Source organism: Gouania willdenowi, chromosome 2 (assembly GCF_900634775.1).
Source record: "Gouania willdenowi chromosome 2, fGouWil2.1, whole genome shotgun sequence".
In the NCBI taxonomy this organism is placed as follows: Eukaryota; Metazoa; Chordata; class Actinopteri; order Blenniiformes; family Gobiesocidae; genus Gouania; species Gouania willdenowi.
The window spans coordinates 9,724,310-9,731,183 of record NC_041045.1 but is presented as its reverse complement, the minus strand read 5'-3'; the positions used below and the strand labels follow the sequence as shown (position 1 = coordinate 9,731,183).

Sequence of the window (6,874 nt, the reverse complement as noted above, 5' to 3'; positions counted from 1 at the left end):
AAGTGTTTATTCTTTTTATTTGTACTATTTCTTGAGCGGCTGTAACGCAGGTAATTTCCCCCTTTCTGAACAAAGTAGTTGTAGTAAACAAAGAGTCAGTGTAAATAAGGGCCTTTTAAAAACTGGAGGTAATGAGGTTTAAACCAATCACAGAGTTCCTTTTACTTAAGTCCATGAAATAAAATAATCAAAAAAACATCTTGTTTGAAATAATCCTAACAAGTCTAATTAATGTTATCCAAATCACACAGTTGATAATAAATTAAAGAGGTTTACGTGTTCAGATTAAACACTAGTATTAGCAGAGAAACATATTTCAAAGCAGGTACGTCACTAACGCAGTGATAAACATTGTGGTTCTAAGTCCCACCTGTGCCAGAGATCAGAATCAATTTTATTGGCCAGTTACAGTTTAGAACAAAACAACTTGGTTGTTGCTGCAAAAGAACACATCAACACACCGGAGCAGCCATGACTGGAGAGTGTCCATCACTCAGCAGACTCTGCTTCAGATTAAGAACCAACACAGCTTCAGTTCCTGTGAGAGAGAGAAAGAGGAAAATTAACAAATGAAAATAAATATGAAATATTATGCATGTTTTTTATTCAAAAAAATAAATAAAAAAATAAAGAAACAAGATAACTACAAAATACACACACACACAAATAACAGGCAGCAAACATTTAAACTAGAATATTTTCATTTCCTGAAGATAAAGCAAGTGAATAGATATAAAATACATAAATCACGGCAAATTTCTGATTTTTTTTTTTTTTATAGCTTATTTGTCAAAGTCGGACAAACGGTGTAGGAGTAGTTAATGGACGAAAAAACGGATGACAAGATCATTAATAACACCAAAAACAAGGGTTGGGGTTCATTACATTTTTCAATAGCGACAGATCTCTCTCAGAGCCACGGTACCGGGCCTGTAGCGGTGAGGCTTCTTCACTCCGACGGTGGCCGAGGCGCTCTGACGGGCAGCCTTGGTGGACAGCTGCTTCCTGGGAGCTTTACCTCCGGTGGATTTACGGGCGGTCTGCTTGGTTCTGGCCATTGTTCAGTGTTTCTTCTACTCAGAGAAAGAAATGGATGAATTGCAGCGGCGCGTGGCTGTGACGTACAAGCTGCGACGTACTGGCTGTGACGTACAGGCTCTGACGTACTGGCTGCTGATTGGCCCTTAGTGTTCGCAGCCGATTGGACAGAAGTCGAACTGAGCCGGAAACCAAAAAAAGCCAGAGTAAAATATGTTGACTGCATTTCTATTTTTTTAATTTTTTTTATTGATCACATTTACTATTCAATATTTGAAAAAAATCTTTACAAGTTGTTTTATGAGGCGTATTGGGAGTATGGTAAATATCCAAAAAAAAAAACAGTAAAATACAAAAATACTTGCATGGTCTATTGCAGTGGTTCCCAAACTCTTTTGGCTCAAGCAATCCCTTTGTAAACTACCACATTATGCTCAGAATACTGTACAAAAAACACCTATAGAGCATAATGATGAAATAAATGAGTGTTAACACACATTTAAAAAGAATCTCCTTATGTAAATAAATGGGATTAAACAGTATTTAGTGCTTCCTGAATTAATTACTGTATTTATATATATATATATATTAATATATATATATATATATATATATTTTTTTTTTTTTTTTTTTTTTTTTCTTTCAGTTCATGTTCTTATCAAGATCATTTCTATTGTCATTTTATGTGTTTTTGGTGTGATTTTGTGTAATTTGTTGTCTGTTCTTTAGGGAGTAAGCTACAAATCTAACAAAAGCAACTAAAAGTCAAAAAAATTAAACTACTGCACACTTGAAATCACAAAACCCTCCTTGCATCAGAGCAACTTATTATTTTGTTATTGAACTGCATGTATTGCACAATCAAACGACCCTCTGGACTCAATCCCAAGCACTCCTGCATCAGAGGAACTGGCCAAACACGCCACACCAGCATCCCTCTTACGATACACTACTGCATCAGAGGAACACTACTTTTTAAAGTAACGGCGCTGCCGCATCAGAGGACCCTGCCAAACGCACCTTGCCAAAGTCATACATACTATAAACAGTCCCTCTTATTATGCATATTGCTCGTGGCGTATTTGACTCTTAGTTTTTAAAGTAACTCACTCAAAAATTTCTATTGAACGACAGCTGTCCTTTCCAACGGCAGGACCTGGACTCGACCCCAGGACCTGCATCATGACAGGCCCCAGCCAAACGCAACTCGCCACAGTCATACTTACTACAAACATTGCTCATGGCGTATTTGACTCTTACTTTTTAAAGTTACTCACTCAAAATGTCAATCTCGCGCAAAAGTGCTCCACTCCAACGGCAGGACCGGTACTCTACCCCAAGCAATACCACACCAGGGGACCAGGTCAAACCCACCTCGCCACAGTCCTACTTACTACAAAAATTGCTTGTGGCGTATTTGACTCTTACTTTTTAATGTTACTCACCCGAAATGTCAATCTCGCGCAAAAGTGCACCACTCCAACAGCAGGACCGGTACTCGACCCCTGGCACTGCTGCATCAGAGGACCAGGTCAAACGTGCATCGCCACAGTCTTACTTACTATAAACATTGCTCGTGGCGTATTTGACCCTTAGTTTTTAAAGTAACTCACTCAAAAAGTGACTCTTGCGCAAGAGCCCTCCTTTACAATAACCTGTACTCGACACCGGGAACTGCTGCATGAAAGGCCCCAGGCAAACGCGCCTTGCCACAGTCCTACTTTCTATAAATATTGCTTGTGGCATATTTGACTCTTAATTTTTAAAGTAACTCGCTCAAAAAGTTACTCAAGCAAGAGAGCTCTTCTTTCCAACGGCAGGACCTGGACTCGAACCCAGGACCTGCATCATGAGAGGCCCCGGCCAAGCGCGAATCGCCACAGTCCTAATTCCTATAAACATTGCTTGTGGCGTATTTGACTCTTACTTTTTAAAGTAACTCACTCAAAAAGTCTCTCTTGCGCAAAAGCATTCTTTTCCAACGGCAGGACCGGTACTCGACCCAGGCGCTGCTGCATCAAAGAACCTTGCCAAATGCTCCTCGCCATAGTGCCACTTATTAGATACATTGCTTGTGGCGTATTTGACTCTTACTTTTTAAAGTATCTCGCTCAAAAAGTTACTCAAGCGAGAGAGCTCTCCTTTCCAACATCAGGACCTGGACTCGAACCCACGACCTGCATCATGAGAGGCCCCGGCCAAGCCAGGATCGCCACAGTCCTACTTCCTGTAAACATTGCTTGTGGCGTATTTGACTCTTACTTTTTAAAATAACTCACTAAAAAAGTCTATCTTGCGCAAGAGCATTCTTTTCCAACGGCAGGAGCGGTACTCGACCCAGCGGCTGCCGCATCAGAGAACCTTGCCAAATGCTCCTCCCCATAGTGCCACTTATTATATGCATTGCTTGTGGCGTATTTGACTTTTACTTTTTAAAGTATCTCGCTCAAAAAGTTACTCAAGCGAGAGAGCTCACCTTTCAAACGGCAGGACCTGGACTCGAACCCAGGACCTGCATCATGAGAGGCCCCGGCCAAGCGCGGATCGCCACAGCCTTACTTACTTTAAAATTTGTCGTGGCATATTACTTTTTGAAGAAACTCACTCGAAAAGTCTCTCTTGCACTCTGTTCCAAAGGCAGGACCGGTACTCATACCCAGGCACTACTGCAACACATGACGTAGCCAAACGCAACTCACCACAGTCCCTCTGTCTATACATATTGCTCGTGGTTATTTGACTCTTTTTTTTTTTAAAAGTAACTTACTCAAAAATGTACTCTTGCGCAAGAGCTCTCCTTTCCAACAGCAGGACCCGTACTCAAACCCTGGCACTGCCGCATCAGGTCAAACGCGCCTCGCCACAGTCCTACTTAGTATAAACATTGCTCGTGGGGTATTTGACTCTTAATTTTTAAAGTAACTCACTCAAAAATTTCTATTGAACGAGAGCTGTCATTTCCAACGGCAGGACCTGACCCCAGGACCTGCATCATGACAGGCCCCAGCCAAACGCACCTCGCCACAGTCATACTTATGACAAATATTGCTCATGGCGTATTTGACTCTTACTTTTTAATGTTACGCACTCAAAATGTCAATCTCACGCAAAAGTGCACCACTCCAACGGCAGGACCGGTACTCGACCCCAAGCAATACCACACCAGGGGACCAGGTCAATCCCATCTCGCCACAGTCCTACTTACTACAAGCATTGCTTGTGGCATATTTGACTCTTAATTTTTAAAGTAACTCACTCAAAATGATACTCAAGCACAAGAGCTCTCCTTTCCAACAGCAGGACCTGGACTCGACCCCAGGACCTGCATCATGACAGGCCCCAGCCAAACGCACCTCGCCACAGTCATACTTACTACAAACATTGCTCATGGCGTATTTGACTCTTACTTTTAAATGTTACTCACTCAAAATGTCAATCTTACGCAACAGTGCTCCACTCCAACGGCAGGACCGGTACTCTACCCCAAGCAATACCACACCAGGGGACCAGGTGAAACCCACCTCGCCACAGTCCTACTTACTACAAAAATTGCTTGTGGCGTATTTGACTCTTACTTTTTAAAGTATCTCGCTCAAAAAGTTACTCAAGCGAGAGAGCTCACCTTTCAAACGGCAGGACCTGGACTCGAACCCAGGACCTGCATCATGAGAGGCCCCGGCCAAGCGCGGATCGCCACAGTCTTACTGACTTTAAAATTTGTCGTGGCATATTTGACTTTTACTTTTTGAAGAAACTCACTCAAAAAGTCTCTCTTGCGCTCTGTTCCAAAGGCAGGACTGGTACTCATACCCAGGCACTACTACAACACATGACGTAGCAAAACGCAACTCACCACAGTACCTCTGTCTATACATATTGCTCGTGGTTATTTGACTCTTTTTTTTTTAAAAGTAACTTACTCAAAAATGTACTCTTGCGGAAGAGCTCTCCTTTCCAACAGCAGGACCCGTACTCAAACCCTGGCACTGCCGCATCAGGTCAAACGCGCCTCGCCACAGTCCTACTTAGTATAAACATTGCTAGTGGGGTATTTGACTCTTAATTTTTAAAGTAACTCACTCAAAAATTTCTATTGAACGAGAGCTGTCATTTCCAACGGCAGGACCTGGACTTGAACCCAGGACCTGCATCATGACAGGCCCCAGCCAAACACACCTCGCCACAGTCATACTTACTACAAACATTGCTCATGGCGTATTTGACTCTTACTTTTTAAAGTAACTCACTCAAAATGATACTCAAGCACAAGAGCTCTCCTTTCCAACAGCAGGACCTGGACTCGACCCCAGGACCTGCATCATGACAGGCCCCAGCCAAACACATCTCGCCACAGTCATACTTACTACAAACATTGCTCATGGCGTATTTGACTCTTACTTTTTAATGTTACTCACTCAAAATGTCAATCTCACGCAGAAGTGGTCCACTCCAACGGCAGGACCGGTACTCAACCCCAAGCAATACCACACCAGGGGACCAGGACAAACCCATCTCGCCACAGTCCTACTTACTACAAACATTGCTTGTGGCATATTTGACTCTTAATTTTTAAAGTAACTCACTCAAAATGATACTCAAGCACAAGAGCTCTACTTTCCAACAGCAGGACCTGGACTCGACCCCAGGACCTGCATCATGACAGGCCCCAGCCAAACGCACCTTGCCACAGTCATACTTATTACAAACATTGCTCATGGCGTATTTGACTCTTACTTTTTAAAGTAACTCACTCAAAACGTCAATCTCGCACAAACCTCCAACAGCAGGACCGGGGCGTATTTGACTCTTACTTTTTAATGTTACTCACTCAAAATGTCAATCTCACGCAAAAGTGCTCCACTCCAACGGCAGGACCGGTACTCAACCCCAAGCAATACCACACCAGGGGACCAGGACAAACCCATCTCGCCACAGTCCAACTTACTACAAACATTGCTTGTGGCATATTTGACTCTTAATTTTTAAAGTAACTCACTCAAAATGATACTCAAGCACAAGAGCTCTACTTTCCAACAGCAGGACCTGGACTCGACCCCAGGACCTGCATCATGACAGGCCCCAGCCAAACGCACCTTGCCACAGTCATACTTATTACAAACATTGCTCATGGCGTATTTGACTCTTACTTTTTAAAGTAACTCACTCAAAACGTCAATCTCGCACAAACCTCCAACAGCAGGACCGGTACTCCACCACAGGAACTGCCACATCAGACAACCAGGTCAAACGCGCTTCGCCACAGTCCTACTTACTACAAAAATTGCTTGTGGCGTATTTGACTCTTACTTTTTAAAGTATCTCGCTCAAAAAGTTACTCAAGCGAGAGAGCTCACCTTTCCAACGGCAGGACCTGGACTCGAACCCAGGACCTGTATCATGAGATGCAACGGCCAAGCGTGGATCGCCACAGTCTTACTTACTTTAAAATTTGTCGTGGCATATTTGACTTTGACTTTTTGAAGAAACTCACTCAAAAAGTCTCTCTTGCACTCTGTTCCAAAGGCAGGACTGGTACTCATACCCAGGCACTACTGCAACACATGACGTAGCCAAACGCAACTCACCACAGTCCCTCTGTCTATACATATTGCTCGTGGTTATTTGACTCTTTTTTTTTTAAAAGTAACTTACTCAAAAATGTACTCTTGCGCAAGAGCTCTCCTTTCCAACAGCAGGACCCGTACTCAAACCCTGGCACTGCCGCATCAGGTCAAACGCGCCTCGCCACAGTCCTACTTAGTAGAAACATTGCTCGTGGGGTATTTGACTCTTAATTTTTATAGTAACTCACTCAAAAATTTCTATTGAACGAGAG

At 43.0% G+C, this 6,874-nt stretch overlaps 1 long non-coding RNA gene across 1 annotated transcript; it reads right to left on the bottom strand.

Annotated features, from left to right (window-relative positions):
- Positions 1 to 375: 375 nt before the first annotated feature.
- On the bottom strand, positions 376 to 1,132 carry LOC114478890 (uncharacterized). The gene is made up of 2 exons (XR_003675918.1): positions 886 to 1,132; positions 376 to 538 (listed from the first exon to the last, which is right to left on the bottom strand). It is a non-coding gene; the product is annotated as an uncharacterized LOC114478890 (long non-coding RNA).
- Positions 1,133 to 6,874: the final 5,742 nt, after the last annotated feature.